Source organism: Asparagus officinalis, chromosome 1 (genome assembly GCF_001876935.1).
Source record: "Asparagus officinalis chromosome 1, Aspof.V1, whole genome shotgun sequence".
NCBI lineage: Eukaryota > Viridiplantae > Streptophyta > Magnoliopsida > Asparagales > Asparagaceae > Asparagus > Asparagus officinalis.
The window spans coordinates 843,848-850,622 of record NC_033794.1 but is presented as its reverse complement, the minus strand read 5'-3'; positions in this window follow the sequence as shown (position 1 = coordinate 850,622).

The following is a 6,775-nucleotide window of genomic DNA, read 5'->3' as shown; positions in this document are numbered from 1 at the left end:
CGAGATCAAGTACAATGTTATGCAAGAGACCACACCAAGAGGGTTGTGGGAAAGGCTCGAGGGAATTTATGCGTCAAAGTCGATGACCAACCGATTGTGTTTGAGAATGGAGCTTTATTCGTTGAAGATGAAAGAAGGTACGGCAATTCAAGACCACATCAATGCCTTTAATCAGCTAGTTTGCCAACTTATGAATATTGATGAGGAGATTAAAGAAGAGAGCATGCGCTACTCCTATTGTCTTCCTTGCCGAAGTCATACAAGCCGTTAGTTTAGACGATAATTGTAGGGAAGCAGACTTTAAAGTTTGACGATGTGACAGCACTTCTACGTGAGAATGAAAGAATGATGTGAAAGGAGAGCGCATCTAATGGTGGTGAGAGTGCACTAGCTTTTGAAGGTTCTAATCGAGGAAGGAGTATGAGAAGATGTGATAGTTATTAAGGAATGTTAAAATCTCGGCCCGAGACGAAGGAGTGCTATTATTGCAGAGAGAATGGTCACATTCAGTTCAGATGTTCCCAAATGCGTGATGATTTGAAGAGTATTAGACAGATGAAGCGTCAAGAAAACGGGAAGAAGGCGGACTCCTCGGTGGTTGTGTATGATGAAGATGTGATTTTATTAATGCAGAGTACATGTACTGATGCGAGTAACACTTAGGTGTTAGATTCTGCAACCTCTATGTATGTTTGCAACAACAAAAATTATTTTAACACATTAAAGACAGATGAAGAATTTGGCGATGTGATTGTTGGCCGGAAATAACGAGAAGATGAAGGTTGAAGGTGTTGGAAGTGTTCGCTTCAAGCTTCACACTGGGAAGGTCGGAATTCTTCATCATGTGAGATATGTGCCGTCATGTACATGGTGCTAATTTAATTTCGTTGGGTGAGATGGCATCACGTGGGTACAAGTATGTGGGTGAAGGAGAATGGTGCAAAGTGTATAGAGATGGTGATTTGATTTTGCGAGGGAGGAAGAATAGCAACCATATTTGCTATTTAGATGGGCGATTCGTTAATAGTATAGATTACTCTTCTCAGACTCTTGTCCACAAGGGATAGGTAAAGAATAAGAAGAAGAGAGTAAGTTTTTCTGAAGCCGTTGAGACACTTGAAGATTTTTCGTTGAGGGAGGATATGTTGGTTATCAACTCAAACTCCAAGTTAGTGTAGTGTTTTTAGTTCTTTGTGTAACTTTATGAGAATTAGATAGGGTTAGAGATCTATCATGATTAGGAGTTTGAATCTTATTATAATTAGGAAGTTAGGCTAGAGATATAGTTTTAATTTCCCTATATATGTCCCTCTATTGTTAGAGGAAAAACTAAGAAGAAGAAGTGTAGAGAGAGAGAGAGAGTTTGGCAGGACAAATGATAAAAGATTGTAATTTAGAGGTGATAGTGGATTGATTTTGATTCCGTGATTTTTTCATGTTGATGTTTTTCCACATTAAATTCTGTGTGATTTTATTTATTGCGTTTGATGGTTTTTTGTGGTTTTTTTAGATCTAAAAATCCCTACAGAATGAACACACATTACTGTGAAGTTAAAATGAAAAATTGAAATGTCGTAAAATTTGGTTTATTTTTTTCAATGCTAACTATAGATGTCATGCACGTGCCTTGTATCATCGAAGTAGACACTAGGTATACAACAGTGTAGTTTTCTTCTTGTAGGTATCTTTTGATATCTGCGACCTTTCATATTGGTCGCTAGGCATATCAGAACAACTAGAGACGTATGCTTGAAATTGATCTATGTTGCATTAATTGATATCTGGCTTATAGTCGATGAGTAAATGATCATACATCTTGCTCACTCCTCAATTTGACCAATTAAATGATGATTTAGATAAACATTGAGCACCACCTTCCTAGATGGCAAAAATCAATTATAATTATGTGCTTCAATCTGTCTCTGGATCTTGGTAATTTATTGATCAACATACAACTGATTCACTCTTAACTAGCAAAAAAGAACTTTTAGCTACCATTCTTCTATGGAATCACTCGACATATAAAAATTATTGCCATTTGTTGCAGTTGCACGCTTTATTTCGACAACATGAACATCTTCAGTACGATGTTTTCTTTCTCCCATCTTTGAAGCAGAGACCTCAATCAGCCCAACCATAAGCTCTCCAACACTCTCGTTATGTTCCTCTAGATCTCTGACCTGAATCAACATTGTGGGAACAATTAATAGATCCTTTATGGGCTTAATACTTAGACTCACGCATCAGTAACAATTTTTTTTATAAATCCGCATTGAATTTGTGGATGACAAGATTCGAACCTGGGTTGCTCTGATACCATCTAAAATTAAGTCCCTCTTACTAGTACACCAAACACTCTGAAATTATGGTGATGGATCGAGGATTATAGTTTCATATTAACTCTAACACATGCCATAGTGTAGATAGTTGCATTGTCTCAGAGAGGTGTGTTAAGAAACCAAGAAGACAGACTATCGTCTAAGAGCTTGCAGCAATTAATTAGATATTAGCTGCATCACTGATCATTCCAATTTCCAAATGGTGGCAACATTAAACCCCTGAGTTATGTATTTGAACATTATATTAGATATTGTTGGTGATAAATTGATTACGATGGTATCATCAATAATATCATCAGCAATGTGTTAAATTTAGAATCATACTAAAAATGATGATGTCTCACGATTATTAATTAGGTTTCAACCAGTGATCTTACGATATACTTTTGAATAGGCTAATACAGGCTATTAATTTCTATCATATCGAGCGTGCAAGGAAATCTTTTGATAATTAAGTATGTTAACATCATTCTAATTACATTTTAAAATTATTTCAAGCGGTAACAACTGAATAGAGAAAGATGATAGGTTAAAAGATTTTACTGTCTTTCTTGTTGCATCTTTCTTTTAGACCGACCGTGCCTGTCGTATATCTTGTACATATTAGCAAAGGTTAAGCATTCGTAACTAAATGTACTTTATGCATCCAACTCGAGCTACTTATGAGATTATCAGATATATTAACACGCAATGTTAACGGACTCTGGTGATATCATGTTATGCGCATCAACATAGTACGGCTGCTGTCTACAGTGAGAAAATGTACCGATGAACCGCAGGAATTTGAGCATATTCCTTGGTAGTAGTTGATTCATCTTCGACAGTTGTTGGTGAAGAGATTGATTTACATCACTAGTCTTTTTCCATGCATGGGTTACCAACCTTCTTTAACTTCCCGCATGCAGCCTCCACCTGGTAATTTGATCGGATGCATGTCCTCTGATACCCCCCGTCTTTCCCTTTTTGCTACATATTGTTGTGGTTCATCACTGTCTGTAGTTTTTCCATGTGCTAGCTTGTTCCTTTCTTCAGCCGGTTATATATGCTCCACTTCTAATTGCCTGACTTTTTCAGAGCAGGCTTGAAAAGCTGTAGGAAACAAGAGGAGTCGAGCAAGATGAAACCTGTCGTTTTTTTCTGTATTTCGTTGAATTACTTGGGGGACAGGGTTTAGCTGAGGAGGTCAGCAGAGGGAGAGGTAATATTTGGCTCTTGAGGAGCGAGAGTAACCAGTCGAAACTAATGGTATATATGTACTGGAGGAGTGCAATTCTCCTCGTTGGACATTTTGTTTCTGTTTGAGGATGAAGAATGGATTTTTTTTTTATTTTAAATCTCTATTTCTGATGGAGTTTTTGGGCTGATGTACAGTTTTGTTGCTGTATGAGGGTTCATGGCCGTTTCCTGATTTCTGTTATGCAATTCTGTTTGGTTCTTGCACTTTGGTACGGAGGGGGGTTGTTGAGTTCAAAATTTTGAGATTCATCGAATGGCTAAAATTGTTTGGACGTTTTGGCTTGATTATTTTGGACATGCTAAGATTTGGTCGGCTATTTGAGCTCTGATTTGGTTTGAATTGATGTGTCAAGTATCTACAACATGAATCTATATTGTATATTAGAAATTTACAGGGACAGAAAATCAGCAGAGTTGGGTTGGTGATTACTTGTTGGCCAATTAGCTATAATGATTAGGTATTATTGAATGGTTGATGTTCTATTAAATTGTTGCACTTGATGTCATTCTTCTCTATTCTGTTATTTTTATTGTTTTGTAAAACTTCATAAAATTGATAAGAAAGGAAATCGTAAATAGTTTCATATTTCCTTCTCAAAACATCAAAAGAAGTTTCGAACATTTTACTCTAAAGCTTGATTATATTTTCTTTTCTTTTAGGGCCTGTTCGTTTGTTTTCAAAAAAGCAAGAAATGGAAATGGAAATGGTGGAAATCTCAAAATAATCCATTTCTTCTATTTCCATCCCTAAAACTCACCCACAACATCCAATAAAATATTATTTTCATCCAACAACTCATCCACATCATCTAATAAAATATTATTTTCATCTAACCACTCATCCACCACATCTAATAAAATATTATTTTCATCTAACAACTCATCCATCACATCTAATAAAATATTATTTTTATCCAAACATCACTCAACTCATCTCTTTTTATTATTTCAAATCACTCACATCATCGAATAAAATATTATAACAATTCACCCCATCTCATTAACATTTTATTTCTTCCATTTCATCCCAAAAAGTTGTGAAAACACATTTCTTAATCTTTCTTCACATCAACCAATAATACAATGACAACTCATCTCATCTCATTTCATTTCTTATTTTTAAGAATGAACCGAACAAAAGAAAACAAGAAAACTACAGGAAATAAGTTTCTTATAATTCATTTCCTTTTTTTTTTCGCCATCCGAACAACATCAAAACTAGTTTTCTTAAAAAATCACTCACATCATCCAATAATAATGTGACAACTCATCTCATCTCATCTCCATTTCTTTGATTTCCTTTTTTTTAGCCAACCGAACACTCCAAAACAATTCTTCATTTTCCATTTCTTTGATTTCCCATTTTTTTTTAAGGCAAACGAACAGGAGCTGAAATAGATTTACAAGCGCGAATGTTACAACAAAATCTCTATTTCGTAGAGAAAAAACCTCTAGCAAACAAATTTGGCTGCAACAAATATTGTAAATCCTTCCATTACCTAATAAAAAAACTAAAAACTAACGCTACGTTTGTTTTTTATCCTAAGACTAGGGGGTATTATAACCTATAAACTATAGTCCTCCAACTATGATGAAACTATTCTAACTAGTCCAATGTTCGTTTTCCCACAGACTAAAATTCGGACTAATTTTAAATAGTCCACACTAGTGTTTGTTTTTAGTGAAATTATAATCATTGGGACTAATATCATAACTAACATGATATCGTAACTAACATGACATTTTTCACCATCAAGTCAACTAGTACGGTTTTGATGCATAAGCTTGAAAAAATTCAAAATTGGAGCATGTCATCTAAAAATGTCAATTTTTACCCTCAAATCAACTAATGTATTGCTTACATATCTACATTGATTCAACTATAGTCCAAATAAACAAAAATTTACTTTTTTGAAAATATTTTACTTGCATTCATACAGATTGAAAATTGAAACATTGTCTTCAGGAGATCCTAGAATATCAACCTTAACTAAAAAATGGAATCAAAAGTGAACAAAATTTAAGAACATGTTATGATTCACTAGTTCTCCTCTTTGGACAAACAAACTAGCACCATGCATCAATTGGTAGGGTAGTTTCTTCATGGAAAGAATGAAGCTCCAAAAAAAAAAAGATTTGATAGAACAAATCTTAGAAAGAACTCGGTAGAATTAAAATGATGAGTTTTTTGTCACAAAATCTTAGTTCTCATAGATGATTAGTACCTGGATTATAAAGGTGGGAGAGGGTGAGCTTATGATAGTCTCTCGTTTGAGTATTAAGTAGTCCCTCCTTATAAATAGTCTGGTTCAGATAAAAAAGAGATAAAAATGTAGATCCAGACTTTTTTAAATAGCACATCACTATTAGAAAAACCAATATAGTCAGGAGCGGATCCAAATATGGCAAAGTGGTGTCACGTGACATCACTTTTGGTATGCAAAGCAACATGTAAAAAAAAGGGGTTATTTTTTTTATTTATTATAAACCAAAGGTTTTGCCCAATTTACAACACGCATAGTTATATATGCTCTCATGCAAATACAGTTTATTTACCTATACACCGGCACAAAGCATAGAATTCAGAGTGTATATAGGTACGTACTTTAAGGTGTATGGCGCGCACTCTAACGTATGTAGTTATACACTTTGTATTCTATACTTTGTGTTTAGGTGTAAACAAACTTTGTGTTTGGATGTGTGAGGATAGGCCTGTCCAAAAAGCCCGCCGGCCCGGGCCCGGGCCCGGATTTCCTTTTTTTTAGCCAACCGAACACTCCAAAACAATTCTTCATTTTCCATTTCTTTGATTTCCCATTTTTTTTTAAGGCAAACGAACAGGAGTTGGCAAACGAACAGGAGAAATGTACACAGAAAAACACTGAGGGGAAAAAAAGGCAAAATAAGCCAAAAGATCTATGAATTTAATTTAACCTGAAAAATTATTTTAAGAAACATTCCATTCAATTAGAAGAATTTCCGTACATAGATGATATATTATTTTATGAAAAATTCTTTAAGGACCCAAAATATGGGACCAATAAAGGGGACAAGTGAGGTGTCCCCCTCCTATTGGATAATGAATTGGTCATCATTATTATCCAATAGTAGCAAAGCTCTTTCGTCAATTGAGTATTGATGCGCTTGCCCCTCATGCTGACACGCGTTAATCTTACACGGTTGACAGCTGTCGAGCGGTT